Source organism: Lagopus leucura, unplaced genomic scaffold (assembly GCF_019238085.1).
Source record: "Lagopus leucura isolate 7727_CA_CO unplaced genomic scaffold, USGS_WTPT01 Super-Scaffold_100019, whole genome shotgun sequence".
Taxonomy (NCBI): Eukaryota; Metazoa; Chordata; class Aves; order Galliformes; family Phasianidae; genus Lagopus; species Lagopus leucura.
In genome coordinates, this window is record NW_024962273.1 from 6,458,191 (window position 1) to 6,475,842 (window position 17,652).

The window sequence follows — 17,652 nt, forward strand, 5'->3', positions numbered from 1 at the left end:
GAGTATGTGCAAAATTAACAACTTAAATGGAAGATTTTCCTTCTGTTCAGGCATGGAAGAAAAATATCACTCTTCAAACACATGCACACAGAGAATCATTAACTAGATGACTGCACCACAGCACAAGACACTCTGAAATAGGCAATCTTTTTTTGTATACTTTCAATTTGTCACAAAGTGAAACAAGAAGAATATAAGGACTTGCCACAGTTTTCAGATAAAAATCCTAATCCTAACCAAGATTAGCTGGTAGCCTAAAAATATCAGCCTGTAATCTCCCACAAGACACAAGCTCATGTACCCCACAAAGTCCTATACCAATCACTAACTAGAAGAAATTGGGTCAAAATCCAAGTCACACTGGAGCATCAATCTTCTTATTTCAGAGCTGTCACATTTTAAATCTTTCACACAGTCTCCAGATAAATTATTAAAAACAGATCTTTCTTCAAACAGAGACTAATCAAAAGTGACATTCCAGTCTAATTTTACACTTAAAAAACCCACAAGAGCAAAACCACAACAACATAAGAAGTAGTTTTATCTTCAGTCACTTAAGGCACATCTCCAAACGTATGTAAACATCCCTGCCAACCAACAGATATCTACCAGACTGCTTTAGGGTTTCAGTACAAAGAGCTGGGATCAGGTGGCAGTACTTCTCACACTGCTATTTCTTTCTTGACAAAATTCCATGCTTCACTAATCTCTAGCAGACTGACATACCTTACTCTCACCAATCCCACTAACATCAGAGAAGCTGTTCCCATTTTAATTCTGCATATCTATAGACTCATCCCACAGCTGAACTGAACTCTGGAGCTTGAAAGATGTAATATGAGATTTGACTCTTCCACTGAACTGCCATCCCTGTATGTTCCATACCTAGTTAACTACATACTGAATGTGACAAACAACAAATAATTACTCCTAATCTTTGAAATCTATTGACCTAAAGCCATACAAAAGCCATTGACAGATGTAGGGCTGTCACGACTAGAACTCATGCTACTGTATATATCAAGATATTTGCCTCCTGAATCTTCTAAAATAAATCAGAACTTTCAGCCTCTAAGACTTCTATTCAGAATAATTGAAATTTACCAACAACATAGATCTTGTACTGTATCTTTTGGTGTCACCAAAACACAGTATTATCACAACCTGCTAACTCTAAAGTATCTAGATTTTTTATTACCTTATCAAGTGACTTATGCAGACTTCTTCTGTACTGTATCTAGCTTCCTTTCCACATTGTCAAAGTCTTCTGAGATGCAGATTACAGGATCTCACCTAAAAATGAAGTATTTGAGTATTATGATTTGCATCTGGAAATATCAGCTGCACTATTAACGAAGTGGCTACGTCAGCTCGCACTGCCATGTTCCAGATCTTCACTGACTGTCATTTCCTCAAAGAACAGAGATTCACTGAAATCAGGGCACTGATATTGGGTTCTCAGAATCACTGACAAGATACAATTTTCATTATTTTTACAGTTGTGTTTATTGCTTTTCAACCCGGCACAGGCTATCAACTCACACTGCTGACTAGGAAAGGTAGGCAGTAGATATGAACAGAAAGAAATTCCAACTACAGCTTTTAGATACAGGCTCGTCTCTTTCCTTAATAAAAAGCAGCAAGCTCTCCAAGTCCTGACATCTTCAACTATAAAATTCACACATTATCTACAAACTCGTCACCAAGACTAAACCAACTGGATAACTAATGACAGCAAGACACTTTAACACTTACTTTGAGTCATTTTAATGACATTTATGAGCCATAATGTGCAATATGAATCAGTGGCATAAACCTACTTAACATGTAATGAACTAGAGGGCAAAATAAGTAGCTCAATTGCTAATGAAACAATACTTAATTTTTTTGCCATACAGAATTTATTATTAAATACCATCATTTTTGACTCATTATGGAAGAAGTTTCCACGCCCCCTGGCTGACTTACAACAACAATCACAAGTCGATGGCAATTCCTTAGAGATGGGACACCTATTGACTGCTGCCTGAGAACATACAGAGAATAAAATGGGAAAAGCTAAACAAAACCTTCACTCCTCACAGATCCACAAAAACCACCTGATGGATGATTTAACCGTTAGTTACTGCAACCACCTTTGCTGGAAGACACAAGCTTCCCTCACTCATGTCCTCTCAGTCCTCCAAAAACCAAACAGCATCATCAGCACAACCCAGAAGATGAACATATACTCAGTGAACACCAGGTGCAACCGGCTCAAGAGAAATGGAAGTACTTTCTCAGGAGCCCCCTGCTCACAGCCAGATAGCACCACACTGCTCAACTCTGAGCATGCTGACAGAACCATGTTGCATATTCACATAGCAGACAACACAAAAATTCGAGTTCTCCTCATACCAAAATCTAGTAGAGCTGCATTAAAAAAAAAATATAAATTAAAACCAAATCCAAAACCAACAAGCATTCTGTGAAGGCACCGTAAGAGATTCATACGCTCCCTCATGGAAGGATATCATAGACACGAAGAGATGAAGCAAATGGCAAAAGCAGCCAACATGGCCTCAGCTTGCAGGCAGAGCACAATAAAGAACTGCAAAACGGCCCCAACTCATACCATGTGTCACAGAAAAGAGACATGAGGATTTCTTTCTGGCAAGATGGTCTGACTGAAAAGTTTCCCAGGACAGTTAGCAAAGCAGCCATCATGCTACCACAGCTCGAAGAAAACTCCACCTTTCACTTCTCTTCAAAACTTAAACAAGTTCAACAGAAAGTTTAACTTCTCTCTTCCACTCTTTTCTCTCCATTTCCCCTGAGGCTACTAAATAATCATACAAGGTCAGGAGCTTTAAAAGCCATCAACAAGAGAAGGGCAGGAATATGATTAATTAAACCCAGTAATCTAAAATTGCAGGCAGGCAATTGAATACAGTGTTCCAGCATTGACTTCAATATAAGCAAGTTTGCAAGAGCATCATGTTACAATTCAGGTCTAAAAAGCAAGGTTCTTTAATGCATATATCAAGACTTTTACTTCCTAAAGCAGGCAAGAAAACAGTCCAAAGCAGCAGCTGAAATGTCATAATTCTAGTAATCACCTAACCTTTATCAGCTGTTAAAAGTCGGACTGGAACCATTAATTCCTCTTTAATGATTTCTTATCTTTATAAGCAACTTCTAAAATACCACCTTGTCAGCTCAACTCAATATTAGAAAATAAGCAGGTGATTTTTTTCTATCAGAGCTTCTCATTCAAATTTCAGAACAGTGCAGACCCCATAATGCTAGAGGTGCTACTTATAACTTCACCCTTAAAGAAAGTACTGCCAGTGACACAACTGAGAGAGACAGCCCTAAAACATCCCCAACAAAGAAAATGTAACTACTGAAGAAGTGTTATGAATCCAAACCTTGCTGCAAACATCAGAAGTTACATTTGATACAGAATCTGTAGAACTTAATTAGACCTTCACTACTCTATCAGCTTTCTGATTGACAAAATTAAACCAAAAATGTATTGTTTCTACAAACCACTGATATTCCTTAATAAAAGTCAGATAGGACAACTTATAAAGACCAGATAATCAAAAATGTATCAGTATACTGTGAATTTCTAAACCTGAAGATATATTAACAGAGGTGTAACAGCTCTGCTCCTAAGAAAAAACACTGTGCAAGGCACAGCTAAGTGACTTTTTAATCACCTTCTTTCTAATCACCAACTCGCATTCTCCTTAATTCCTGGAAATAAGGATTCCAAACTGAATTGAGGGGTGAAAAAACCTGTATATGATTGTTTTTCCATCAAGGGCAAAGCATCAAGAGATCTAAAAAGAGGTGACTGAACTTTTTAGAGGAGGAACCTCAAGGCACATCCAGCAAAATCCACTTAAAATTCAGAAGTCAAAGGGAGCTTCTAAAAAAAATACAAAAAACCCAAACCAACAGGGTAATTACAGAGGAAACATACATACACAAAGGGGAATAAGAAGGGAAAGAACATGAAAATATTTCTCAGAATATCAAGCTCTTAATATTTAAACCGGAAAAATACATTTTCTTCATCTTCCTCATTCACCTTAAACAGCCAATGAACTGCAATGTGTTTTATATCCTTGTGGTACTGCTCTTTCAGAGCAACAGATTAAACCTTCAGCCTCAGCAGCACGGCTATCTCCTGTGAGCCAGGACCTTCTGTAGGGGCACAGGAATTGATGACCATTTCTCAAAAGAAGAGTCTTTTTTTTAAAAAACTAAATAGGATTTACCAAATACATAATCTAATATTAGATATTTATTCCAATATAGCTGGCAGAAAGTTAGAGTCAGCTGGTAGTTTTGCTATCCTCATAATTAAGATCCAGGACGTGAGAGAGAGAAAAAAAGCTTTTTTGTAACTAAAACAGCAGTGACGTTTCTTCTACGTGTTTCTTTAGAGCTCATCATAGTCACAAGAGAGTTTCAATTTACCTAGGTTAAAATCTGATTAATTGTGAATAAAGATGATGACTGCTTACATCTGAGCTGAAATAGTACTCTGGAAACCAGTATGCATCCACCATCTGGCACACAGTAATTATAGAAATTAAAAATGCATTTCTGTGGCCTGACTTTAACAATTTTTACTGATACGGTAATACTTGATCTTCTTAGGGAACATAATCTAAATTCATGCAGCTAAATGATCACAGGACCATCCTCTGTATGACGTAAGCAGTTCATTAATCTGGAATCTTAAAAAAAAAAAAAAACCAAGAAAAAAGCCTTACTTGTTCCCCAGTAATAATGGAAACTGTTTCTGTAGTTTTACGTCATGCCATTAAATTTAATCCACAATCAAGGCAAGTTAATTTCACACCTGCTGAGAGATATCCTGATGGATGCCATCACAGCAGGTCATTAATTTTCTTTCCTCGTGATTAATTTCACACCACACACCGGACACAGACTTTTGAGTAACAATGTCTGAGAGCACCGTTAATCCTTGTAAAGGGCTAAATCGATTTTGGATGGCATGCCAAAATGCAAAGAGCCCAGATGTGACATAAGCAAAAGGAAGCATCAGCAGCCTTGGCACTGGACCCACACATGCTGTAGCATGGCAGGACTACATTCTAGGGTAGAAGTGCATTCTTCTTGAGAATAGCCTCAAAACAGAAGTGCTGGATATTCCTTACTTCCGGGGCGTGTTTTCACAAACATTCTGCAGCATCATCAGGATTGAGATTACAGTAACATGACTGAAACAACTGAGAAAGTTTCCGCCACAGAAACCTCTCACTGCTCAGTTGCTGCCTTTACACATAACAAGGTATAAAGTTTTACCAACACTACCATGTCTGCCGTTTTCAAAGAAAAGCTTGCAAGGGGCAAAGAAAGATGAAGGAAAAGGTAACATTCCCAGATCACAACAGCAAAGCCTGCTGCCATCAGAGCAGCGAGAGGAAGCTGCAGGGCACTGCACAGTTCTGTAACCACTGAGCACAGGTGGAAAAGGCCCTGAGCTCATACCACAGCCTCCAGGTGCAGGAGGCAGCAGAGCTGATACCTGGCAGCTACATGCTGAGCCCCGTGCTGCTCTCACCTCCTGCTCCTTGTCTGCTCCTCCAAGCTGCTTGCTCTCGCACCCTGCTTTGTGCTAGATGTGCCAAACCAACAGATCCCTCAATGACCTGTTCAGATTGTGAAAACAAAAGAAGCCTTTTTATTATATTAGCTTTCTGCTTGTTTTGCAAACCAAGCTGTCTACCAGATGGGTCAGGTGCATATCACAGCCAGTGAAAACAGAAAAGAGGAATTGTATCTTTTGGTATTAAAGAGCTGTTCAGCTTAGCCCTTCGTCCTCTTTGCAGGAATGACACGAACCAGTGGCTTCAAAGCCTCACAGTCTGTACTGTCCTTCCCAACCTTAAACCAGACTGTGTTTTTACCTCTTGTTTATCCTCTCCTCACATTCCCCAGTATTCTACACAACAGTGAATATTAAGGAAGCATTTCTGCTTGCAACTCATTCAATGCTTTATACTTTCTGTTCTTACATCATAATAGCGTTTCCCAATATAGTATGAGCAACTTCTTAACCTCTTCCTGACCATGAGGGAGAATAGTTTAGAAAACAAGCAAACGTGTTCATGTGCCTCCCACCAACCACTTTCTGGCAACTGAAGCTATCACAGCGAAGCTGATATAGAGGAGAGAGAAAAGAGGAAAATGATTACAGAATCTGATGAATGAAAATCACATGGAACATGTGCTTTAGTATGCCCTGCTCAGATTTCTGAATGTGACATGCTGAGGCCAGGCAGACACAACCTCTGCCAGATCAATCTGTGCCAGCAGAAATGCTACTACTCTCCAAGCAGAAGTCACTGCCTTCTCACATCTGCCCATGGAATCAACTTGAATGAGCACTGCCTAGACAATTCAGTCAAAATAAGTTGGATAAGAAGCAATTCGCTATTTAAACTGCAAAACTCGTCTGCCTGTTTTGATTGGAATAGCTCAGTGAGAATAAACTGGCCCCTCACTGAAGACTGCAAGAATATTCCCTACTATCACTCTGTTGTCTGATACAGACAGTGAGATATGATTACCTCACTGTCAAATACACGACCAAAGGCTCTACATAAAACTTGAAGGGAGAGATGCTCATTTGAGGTTATTACAATGGTTATCTGTTTGTTGGCCAACAAGCTTTTCTCAGCATGCACTGAAATTTTTTACTGTCAACTCCTATAAAGAATATAAATACAGAATGAATTAGGAGCTGGATTAAAAGGATTTACTTGCAGATTGGAAAGTCAAAGTAAATTAGTCAGTAATTAGAATTTGCAAAGTTGTCTTTTTGGGCAAAACTCTCATGGTTAGCAACTGATTATGCTCAATCTGAGAGTTAGGAATATCAAAGGAAAAGCTACAGTCTGAACACTATTTGAAGCAGTATTCCTCATCACTGCTTGGTTTTCAATTTGAATGAGTGCACAATCAATGAATATACAGATAGCATAGTATATCCAGGAGTTTGTCTGACGTAATTATGATACTAGAGTAAGGGAAAAAAGATACTCACCCTATCCAGGGCTCACATAATAAACTCCAGTGGAGTAGCTCTCCAGAAGAGATCCTTCCCCACTGGTAGCAGCTCTTAAATGGGTCTAGGAGGGGTGGAGCCTGGCTCCCCCCCTTCCAACAGCAGGGGTGAATTGCCTTCACCTGTGCTCCTGTGGCTGACTCATTGTTTGCCTCAGGTGATCAATCAGAGGTTCAGGCCGTGATTCAACAGCCCGATACAGTGGGAAAGTAAACATTTTGGCCATTTCTTCAGTTAACTAAAACACATCATCAGAAGACTAAGAAATAATCAAATTTTTGATGTCTGCATTTTCAGATGTCTAAAGAACACCTAGGTACACTTTCCTCTTACCTCTTAGTTCTAACAGACTGCTGAAGAAGCCACTCTCTTTCTACCTAAAATCTCTCTAGCTGCTGTCTCTCAGGGCTCCTCCTCTGACAGACATGCTCTCTCTTTAATGACTGTTTATGAGGGTGGAGTGATAGGACAAGAGGGAATGGTCTTAAACTAAGACGGGGAGGTTTAGTTTAGATATTAGGAGGAAGTTTTCAACACAGAGGGTGGTAACACACTGGAACAAGTTGCCCAAGGAGGCTGTGGATGCCCCATCCCTGGAGGCATTCAAAGCCAGGCTGGATGTGGCTCTGGGCAGCCTGGTCTGTGGTTGGTGACCCTGCACATAGCAGGGGGTTGGAACTGGATGAGCATTGTGGTCCTTTTCAACCCAGGCCATTCTATGATTCTCTCCTCAGTCTCTTCTTTAGAATCTTCTAGCTGGTGCTTGAGAAAGAACACATAAACCAAAAAACCTCAGCAAAGCCACAGATTGTGGCCCTCAAACCCAGTCAGCGTTCTCTCCTCTGCAGAAATAATAAAAACTGCAGTGCATGGGTTAATGCTTACAAAGTCCTTTTAATTTTTTATGGCACTTTGTATATCAAAACCGAAGTGTAATAAAGAATTAATTTTAAATTGCTATGTCTATATTACTATTAATGTCATCGTATGTCAGGCAGAATCTCTAAGGTAGATCTCAAACTTGCACTAACCACTGAAGGAACACGATGGAGAATAAAGCGGACAAGCGATATATTTAGCTTCATCCTATCTTTGTCCCCAGGGGAAAGTGTTCTTCCTTGTGTGAAAAGGAAGGAGAAAAAAACATTTGCTATGTTTAAAAAAAAAAAAAAAAAAAAAGCCTAGAAAATGAAAACATATTTTCCCCAACATTGATGACCACTTTAAAAGTCTCATACGACTACAAAATGGTATTATTTGCCTTGGATTTAAGCTCATGCTTTCCAGTCTGACCACATCAGAGGGTTATTTTCTTCCCAAACCCACTGCAGTATCCTGAATTTTTCAGTTTAAGTAATTCTGCCCACTCCACCTTTTCAAATCATTCTAAAACACCTGAAACAAATCTGGTAGGGTAATTCTGCACTTGGCTGAATCTTGCCTGCAGATTATATAATTCTTGTACATTTTATATCTCTTGCCCTGCTTTTCAGCTCTCACCAGACCAGGAGCTCCACCACACAGGCTCCTTGTCATGTTCCCAAGCACACAAATTGAGCTTTACTCCCTCCAGTGCTCAGAAAACAAATCAGTTCTTAGCAAACACTTTTAGAAAACCTAAATCATTGCTATCAAATGAAATTGCCTTCCAAAAATTACCAAGAGTGGATCCACTTTACTAAGCACTTTCTACAAGGGCACAAAAGATTTAAATATTACCAAATCTTTTTGCTGCTGCAACAGGAACCAGTTATGGTCCCTGTTATTATGAACAGGAGATATTCACAGATGGAAGAGGAGGGGAAAAAAAAAACAAGCCTTTGCTAGCAGAAAATCTTGTAGCAAACCCACTAGGAGACTTCACAGGCTACACAGGGATTTATATAATTTGAGTACCTTTCTACTGTAGTTGCATCCTAAATTCTTGGAAACATCAAGTAGCAGGGACAACGTTTATTTGCCATACATCACATGCTGCACCTCAAGTTTAATTAGACAAAGGGCTCTTAAAGACACCTGGTATTAAAGGTGCAAACCAGCAGTAAATGCACATACAAGGCTGCCATAAAGACAATCTGCAGCTCTGAATTAGATTTAGATGGTATCATAGCACTGGCAGAGGGGAAAAGAAACACCACTATAATGACACTACCACAGCCAAGTGGATTTCTTTACTGGTTAGTCAGAACTGGGGAAGAGAAAAATGTAGAGACACAGAAAAACAGATTTTCTAGTATTATGAAAATACTCATTCCTTCTTACTCACTAAGGAAATGTGCTGGCAAATGCATCTTTAAGAGCTAAATGGGTACAAAAAGCCTCATTCTGCTTAACTGTGTATCACGAGGCTACAGAGATTTATCTTTGTAAATGCAAGGATTTGACAGAACTTGCAGAAAAATACGAAAGGCATTATCTTAGCACATTTCAACATCCAGAGCAGTGCATTTTCTTTGTAAGCTACAACCACTGATACCAACACGGACTATCCTACCAGAGTGCCGTACCTTAGCTGACTGGCTTACACCTGTATTCCACTGCAGAAAGTAGGTAAACCTGTATTTGAGCCATGTACATGCAGATCATAACAGCACCTCTAATCAAAGGAGGGGAAAGCAGAATCTGCCATGAGTCAGTCACTCATGTTCATTAGCTACGGTCTTAAAGACTGGAAATGTTCATATGCACAGGCTGACAGAAGAAAGGCTGCATTTATTCAATATCATTACTCTATGTATTTGAGGAGGATATGATATTTCCCACTTAAGCTTTAGAATCACTCAAGAGCTTCCAGGCTTTATTCCAACTTAGGCTGCTGTTTCAATTCTGAGAAAAGATGTACCCTACGGTTTAGAGCAACACACAAGTTAAGGCTCAAGTCTAAAGAGTGCTTTGGAAATCACTTTTGTGTTTTTGCAACAGATATTTAGATCACAAATTATTTTATACTAAAAAGTGTAACACTTATTTTGGTGTATGACTTTCAAGTGGCCTTCATTTATTTCCCAAACCTGAGAAAACACCTGGATTTTAAGGCAATCAAGTAACTAAGCTTTTTTTCCCCTGGGCAAGGTTTCATTGTATATGGGAACTGTTGAGTCACGGCCTGAACCACTGATTGAGCACCTGTGGAAAGGACCAGGTCAGCACTGGGAGCACAGGTGAAGGCAACTGATGTGTGTGACTGGAAGGGGTGAAGCCTGGCTGCGCCTCTCTTAGACCACATGAAGGGCTTACTGCCACTGGGAAGAAAGTCCTGTCAGAGGTCCCTTCTTGGTGAAGCTTTTCCCTACAGACCTGCAGTCTTCTTCCCTTCCTTTATAGCACCTTTCTAGTGTGTTGGTCCTTTTCTGGTGCAGTGCTTTTCCCATCCTATTGATCTGTCTAATTGCTACACATTCAAACCCAAACCTTTCTCCCACTAACTGTATGGTTACTCTCCCTACTCAAAGTTTGTTTTACCTTATGGTGGGAAGTACTCTATCTTAACAACATCACCACCACATCCTCTCACTGTTGTCCTATAAGATTCTTAAGAACTGTAAGGTCTTCCCTTTGCTTAATTAAGAAATAAATAAAAAAAAAAACAAATGAAGAAAAATCAACACTGCTTCATGGCTGCAAGCGTCTAGCTGCTACAACACTCAATTCTACATTAGGTGCCTAAAATCTGTATACAACAAAATAGAATCACTGCCAAGAGGCACTCGAAAAAAGCCAGATTTTCTGTAGAATCAAGCCTTGTGCAACACGGGCAGGGTTAGGTCTTTAGTAAAAATGGCTCAATCATTTCCGACAGTTGCTTAAGGTCAGTTGAAAAAGCCACATCAGACAAAAAGACAAGGAAGAGAAACTGCATGAAGAGGTTCTTGACAAGAACTCTTTCATGAGACAGGAGAAACAGATGCATGATCCACACGCCTTGGAAGTTTGTGATTCTTGCTTGAAATCAGCTGATTTGATAATTAGTTGGTAAGCAAACTAATAGAGAATTCCAGTTTGTCTAGATTCAGCCTAACTACATGCACACGTTGAAAATTTCATTAACTTCTACTTAATTTTACAGAAAATAAATCCATCCAGATTTGTTGACTGGGTGGGTAAGGATGACGAGATCTGTCTTAGTCCAAGTCTGAAAGTAAATGAGTGCAGTAAATATTTCTTATGTTACTTAAAAAGGAAACAGGTTGTATAAACATGAGAGAATTTCAGGAGTACACTTTGGGAGATGGGAAGAAACACACAGAGTAGAGCTTAAAAGTGGGGGGGGAGAGGGAGAGTCAAGTCATCCTTGAAGATGAAATGTCTGGGGAAGAAAGGCAAAAACAACTCCAAAGTCTCTACTGTGAAAGAGATTTTTGCCTCTTCAAGTACTGCAAAGATCCTCAAAAACACTTCCTAGAAAAATGAAGTCTCAGACAACTGACTTCAAATTCAGCTATTTCTCAGTGTTGATGCATCTGTTGAATAAGATATTTTATTCACTAAAATCTTGAGTCTAGCAGAAGGCTGCTTCCAGTGGAGAGGCAGCCAGGCTGAGAACAGAAATGCTTACATTGCCTGCATATCTTCTGAAGGCCAAATAAAGAGAGCACAACAGGATTTGCCCTTCAGTCTTTCTAAGATATAGAACAGAGAGCAGGAATAGCAACAACTAAGGAGCAGTGACAAAAAACACCAGAAAACATGCTTCATGTTAGATAAAACAGAAGAAAGGAGACGGATACAAGCCAAGATGAAAAGGAGGGTATGGCCAAAACCCCTACACCTCTCTAGAAGTATTCTGGAGAACTTCTAATGCTGTTTCTTTTTTTCTATCAGTTTTACATCTCAAACGCTGGTGTACTTTGTAAAAAAAACACCCTTAAAAACATCAAATAAGGAAATAAAGATCTTAAGATCACAATAACTGGACAACTGTCATCAGTGCATTCAGCCACACACAGTCTAAATGAGAATGCACTGGAAAATTAAAAAAAGAGACATAACAAATTTTCTAATCATTTCAAATAATAACATTTGACAAATTTCTCATTCTGTTTGTCAAGTCCAAGGATGACAGAGCTGGTCAGTACAAAATAAACAATAAAAAGGGTTTTCATTTCTATTTTTGTCAACGTGACACATCTTTATCCTGAGCAACTACAAATCAGGCAATTATGCTGATTCCCATCCCCGCAATAAAGGCAAGGTAAAAATACTGAGCATTTTATGGTTTGAGTAACTTCTGCCAAACTACGATATTGCATCAGCAGCCTTTCTAACAAAATGTCAATTTTTGGTTATTTAATGAGGTGAGTGGCGTACTTAAAAATACTCTACAGCTTGTGAAAAAGCAAGAGTTTACCTTAATTAAAAAGCTCTTTTCATAACACACATCCAAAATCAACAGCATGAAATCTGAGAAATTCATGTAGGGAAAAGGATATTTTTCTCCTAATTGGGATAAGCACAAATATGTATATTGATAGTACTTGGAAAAAGGAAGGGTTTTTGTTTTTTGAGAAGGACCATTAATCTGTTAGATAAAACTGGGAGCACTTGGCCTAGTGGACAGAGCATTAACCGTCTATGAACCCAGCATTTTAAGTACTAAGAACACAATCTTTTAATGAGGCTGACGCTCCAGCAGTCAAAGCACTGTCACTGAGAAACAGCTTTATTCCCTTCTAAGCTCTTTCCCCAACTTACAAAGGCAAAAGGTGAAGCTACCTAGGGAACATTTTCATTCTGGGATGTGAACAACCAAACACGAAGAAGCCATCCATGGCCAGGCCACATCAGATTCTCAGCAGTTCACTGCACTGCCACAGAATGCTCTGACAGGTACTGGAGAGAGACAGGCATGGTGGCACAGCTCCATCTAACTCCAGCCTTTGGGGAGACCAGGAAAAGTAATGACATTCCCATGTAAAACCTCCAGTGAACTCCATGGTAATTTTCTCTGATCAAAGCATCAGAATGTTTGCTAAGCATAAGGTAAAGGAAATTATAAAATGGCATTTGAAGACCTTTGGATTACAGAATATTGCAAACAACACATCTAATACCTAATTATGAGTTGTGCAACAGAATTCAAGTATGACGTATTCAGCAGACAACTCAAGTTTGCCATATCAACTCATAAGATCAGAACAACAGTCTGAAGAGAGGCCAGAGCAGTTCTAGCAGAACACAGAACTAATGGTGCAATAATTCAGTTGGACAGGACACAAAAAGACCATTGAGTCCAACTTCAGGGCTAATCAAAAGTTAAAACATGCCATTGAGGGCAATGCCTCTTGACCACTGACAGGCATGGGGCATCTGAATGAATGTAGGAAGCCTGCTCCAGTGCCTGAGCTCCTGTTCTTCAAACTAGACAAACCTGGTATCCTCAGCCTCTCCTTACAGGCCATGTCTTCCAGCCCTTCTATTAGCTTTGTTGCCCTATGTGCAAAAATAAGAAGAGAGTAAAAGACAGTTGCCCAAATACATGAGATGCAACAAACTTGTTCTTGAAACATGCATGTGAAAGAGAAAAGACTTGGTTTTGGTTTGTTTTTTTTTAAACCTAATTTATGAGAAATTAGATTATTTGAATGGTCATCTACCCCACCTTTTCAGATCTAAGAAACACAAATTAATGTAGAACAGATTTTCCTCACATATTGAAAGTACGAATTACTTTTTCAAGTACAGTTTTCTTAAAAGTTTTCTACAGTTTTCTACCTTCTGTCTGATTTAGCTCACTACTTGTCAGTTTTTCAGTATGCAGGGAAGCGCTCTTAGACACATTTTAAGTACTCTAATATTGGCATTCTTCTGTAACATTCTGTAACAGTGTGCAAGATGTGTAACCAGGACACAAGGAAGGTACTACCCCCAGAAATGAATAAAGGTACAAAGACTTCAACACAAGCTGAACAGAAATGAAATCTGTTACAAGCTGATACTTTTTTTTTTATCAGTCACTACAGCTGTCAGAGGGAAGTTTAAGAGCACACTTGGGCCTCACCGTACTAGTTTCAGCATGTAAAGACAGAGGTTTAAACTGCATCCGCTCATGTAGAGCTTATGTGAATTTCAGCATGCCTTTTAAATCAGACAGAACTGTACCCACTGTGCAGAAAGTCTCTTTACATCATGAAAAAAAGCCCCTTCCTTTCAGTACAGGCCAGAAGCGCGCTACCAACGGTGCTGTAAGCTGCTCCTTCACGGGCTGCTCAGAAGTCAGTGTGGATCAGCCAGTGAGATGAACTACTGGACCGATGGCAGGCAAGTCCTATTGCCATGGAACTTCATCTCAGCAGCTAGCTGGCAGCGGCCAAAACCGAAATGATCTTCCAGTCTGAAATTCTTCCTTGCTCCCTATTTAATTTACACCATTAAAGAGAATTCTGAAATTCCTGTTTTACTATCCAATTTAACATGACTTTCAAAACACTGACAAAAACTGGGAAGTATTTCAGCAAGAACTACAGATTAGTATTTACTAGGGGCATACAGATTATATTTGTCTTTCAAGAAAAGTTGTAATATCAGGGCAAAGATTATTTCTAGAACTGATTTATAAGTAAACTTGGTCTCCAACAAAATGGCCAGTAGAAACAAAAATCTCACTTTCAAGTGTAGCAATAACCTCCATTTAACTTGATTAAAGGCTTCTAAAGTATTCAGAAATAGTTGATTTTACATATGGTAAAACAGCTGTAAGGTTGAGCAGAAAAATACACTGGAAGCATTTGCAGGACTCTCCCTTTGCATGCTTTCTTTCCATTCTAGTAAAAGAAAAGTAGTTGCAAAGCATGGATGGTTCTACAGAATAAATAGAATGATACATTTCACTACCTAGTTAGAGAATCAATAGTGCTGAAGAAGTGACTGAAACAACATAGCTCTAATAGCCTGGTCAAACATCCACTACAACTGATCCTGAAGTCTGAGTGCTGAAGACTGAGAATTGTTATTATTATTTTACTATTTTTTTTTTATCTTTTGCCTACACAGAGCATTCCACATCCTTTTCCTGTTCGGTCAGATCAGGAAACACAAATACTGATTTCACTGACAAATTCTCATCAAAGCACGAGAATTCGTCTTAATTAAAGCCAAGAGGAAAGAAAATCGCTTTCTCTCTGATTTTGCTTTATATCTGTTTAAAGTTCACACTCAATTTCTGACTTACAAACACCAAACTTTCAGACAACAACTGAGCTCTTCAAAAACCTCTCTCAAAGCCATTTGCTTCAGTTCTTTGAATATTTTTCCAGATTCTTTCTTGCTAGAACTTTCTCCAGAATCCCCCCAAATAGAGATACATATTTTAAATATTTTGCACCTGAAGTTCCATCAACACACAGAGATTGAAAGCACTCTTCTGCTCCCTTCAGTACTTGAAATCATCCCTCTGTGACACTTACTGCCTGAGCAATGAACTGGTACCTCACTCACACTGCTGAACTACTTGTTTTTTAAACATCTCATTGCTACCTAGGGAACGGCCCCCTTGTTTTGCAGCCCCTCCTCCTGCCAGAACAACTCCTGAATCCCCTGTATGACTACCATTAGCGAAATACATTTCTGTAAGAATTGTCAGTGTTCCAAAAGGAGAGGTGCTGAGCGTTTCAGAGCTGCTTCTTGGGTTATTTTTAAAGTGTGCTAAGCAGACAGGAAAGCTGTATCCACACACAAGGTATTAGTATGCACAGAAAACAGTGCTGTGACGCTCCTTTATCAAAGTATTTGCAAAGAACCTATGAAAATGTCAGCGTAAGAATATTTCAGAGTTTTCCCAGGCATGATATACATACCTGCTTAGTTTCTTTTTCCCCCCTCAGGAAGAAGGTTCCTTGCCAGGTGGCTCAAATTCCAAGATCAGGAAACACACACACGGCAGACACAGAAAGGTAATACTCTGATCTTTTTAAGAAAAGAGGTGGTGGTGTCCATTTTCATGTACAATCCATACCAAATATAAGACAAAAAACTGACAGTGTTAATAGGTGAAGGTGTGGATGCTACTGTTTGCTTAATACTTCTAAGCAGCTTTTACATTTTCCATATTTATTACTATTTTAATTATTAAAACCAGCAAGTTTAACAGTATCTAGGTAGAAATGAGCAATTCAAACCAACTTCAGGAAAACTATCTGACAGTTCATGTTACTTAGGGTACCATTTTCAAGGCATTTTAGTCCTACGAACATTTTTCTTACACAGACATAGTCTTCTCACAACAGGGGACTGGGAACAGTGTGGGACATTCACTCTAGTTAGGCTTTGCAAACAATTTCATTCAGCTTTCAACATTGAACGCTGTTACAATGCTTTGGTATAAAACAAACAATCTAAAAGCTGGATAATTACTAGATTAGAAACATTCCTCAATTTTATTCCTTTTTTTTTTTTTTTTTTTCCCCTCAAAAATTAAAGAAAAGGAAAGAATTGCAGGTTTGATACAGAGGGCAAATGGTACAGCACAAAACTTTCTCAACGGTATCTTAACTCCAGTAACTTTACTCTTTGTCTACAGCATGGAAAATCAAATCTATGCATGCATGGCACTCAAACAGGACCCATCAAGATAGAGTTCAAGGGCAACTTTCAAAAACTGCACTAAAGCAACTCCTGGAGATTTGTATTTTCATTCTATCCGACATACCTGTGGGCAGGGAAGGAGAAAAGAACAGCTCTCTGCAGCAAAGGAACAAACATGGAGAGAGCAGGGAGGGGATAAGGAGGAGAGAGATAAGAGACGGTGTTTTAAACCCAAGAGAATTGCTGCCCCAGTGAAATGTATGCATATAGCTCTGCACTACCAAAGATCTGCTGTAAGAGTGTTACCCCACTGCAGTCACACACCTTACAGACAAGGACTATCACACAGTGCACTGGTGTGTCAAGGTTCAGTCTCTTGAGACATCACACGGTCAATAAACCTCAAGGCCGCAGAATATGGCAGGAATGAAAATTCACTGCAGCTTTTACCTTTAATGACAACTTGATTAGAAGCTATCTGAAAATGCTCCGAGAGGACCTCAACACAGGTTACATAAAACACTAATGCACCAGTCACAGTGCTTGTGTGATTGGTCTGATTCATAGGGAAGAAAGGAAAAGCAGCCTTAACAGGTGACAGAAAGGAAACAGCAATAAGCTTAATTTGCTAGATTTCTAACAAGGCTGAAGAATGAGTTTAGTTATAAAGCTACTCCAAGGAAATACAGCAAAAAGGAATATATTTTACAGCAAAAAAAAATTTACATGAAGAAGGCAGCAAACAACACGATCCAAGAACAACAGCTGGTAAAAGTGAAATCAGCTCTTTCTATCAGTATGGAACTCCTCCTTTCTTATTTAAAGAAAAATAAGTCACTGTAAAACCATCTGCCTGCTATTTCTTACCTATGAGAACTCCTTTGTCAGGGGAATGAGGTCAAACCAAATGGTTGATTACTGTCAAATATTATTGTCTCTTATCAGGAAACAAAAAGCAGTAAGGCAAATAGCAGTTAGTTGGACTAATAGTCAAGGTTAAACATTTTGGAATGCCTGTGGGATGTATGAAGAAATGTACTTAG

At 39.1% G+C, this 17,652-nt stretch overlaps 1 protein-coding gene across 3 annotated transcripts in view; it reads right to left on the bottom strand.

Moving 5' to 3' along the window:
* MGAT5 (alpha-1,6-mannosylglycoprotein 6-beta-N-acetylglucosaminyltransferase) overlaps positions 1 to 17,652 on the bottom strand; it is a 113,525-nt gene that overhangs the window by 92,232 nt on the left and 3,641 nt on the right. For 2 of the 3 annotated variants that reach the window (XM_042877676.1, XM_042877674.1), the window contains exon 2: positions 1,199 to 1,293. The exons of the other annotated variant lie outside the window; for it this stretch is intronic. The gene's annotated coding sequence lies outside the window, so the exon portion shown is untranslated. The remainder of the gene's footprint in view (positions 1 to 1,198; positions 1,294 to 17,652) is intronic. 3 annotated transcript variants of the gene reach the window in all.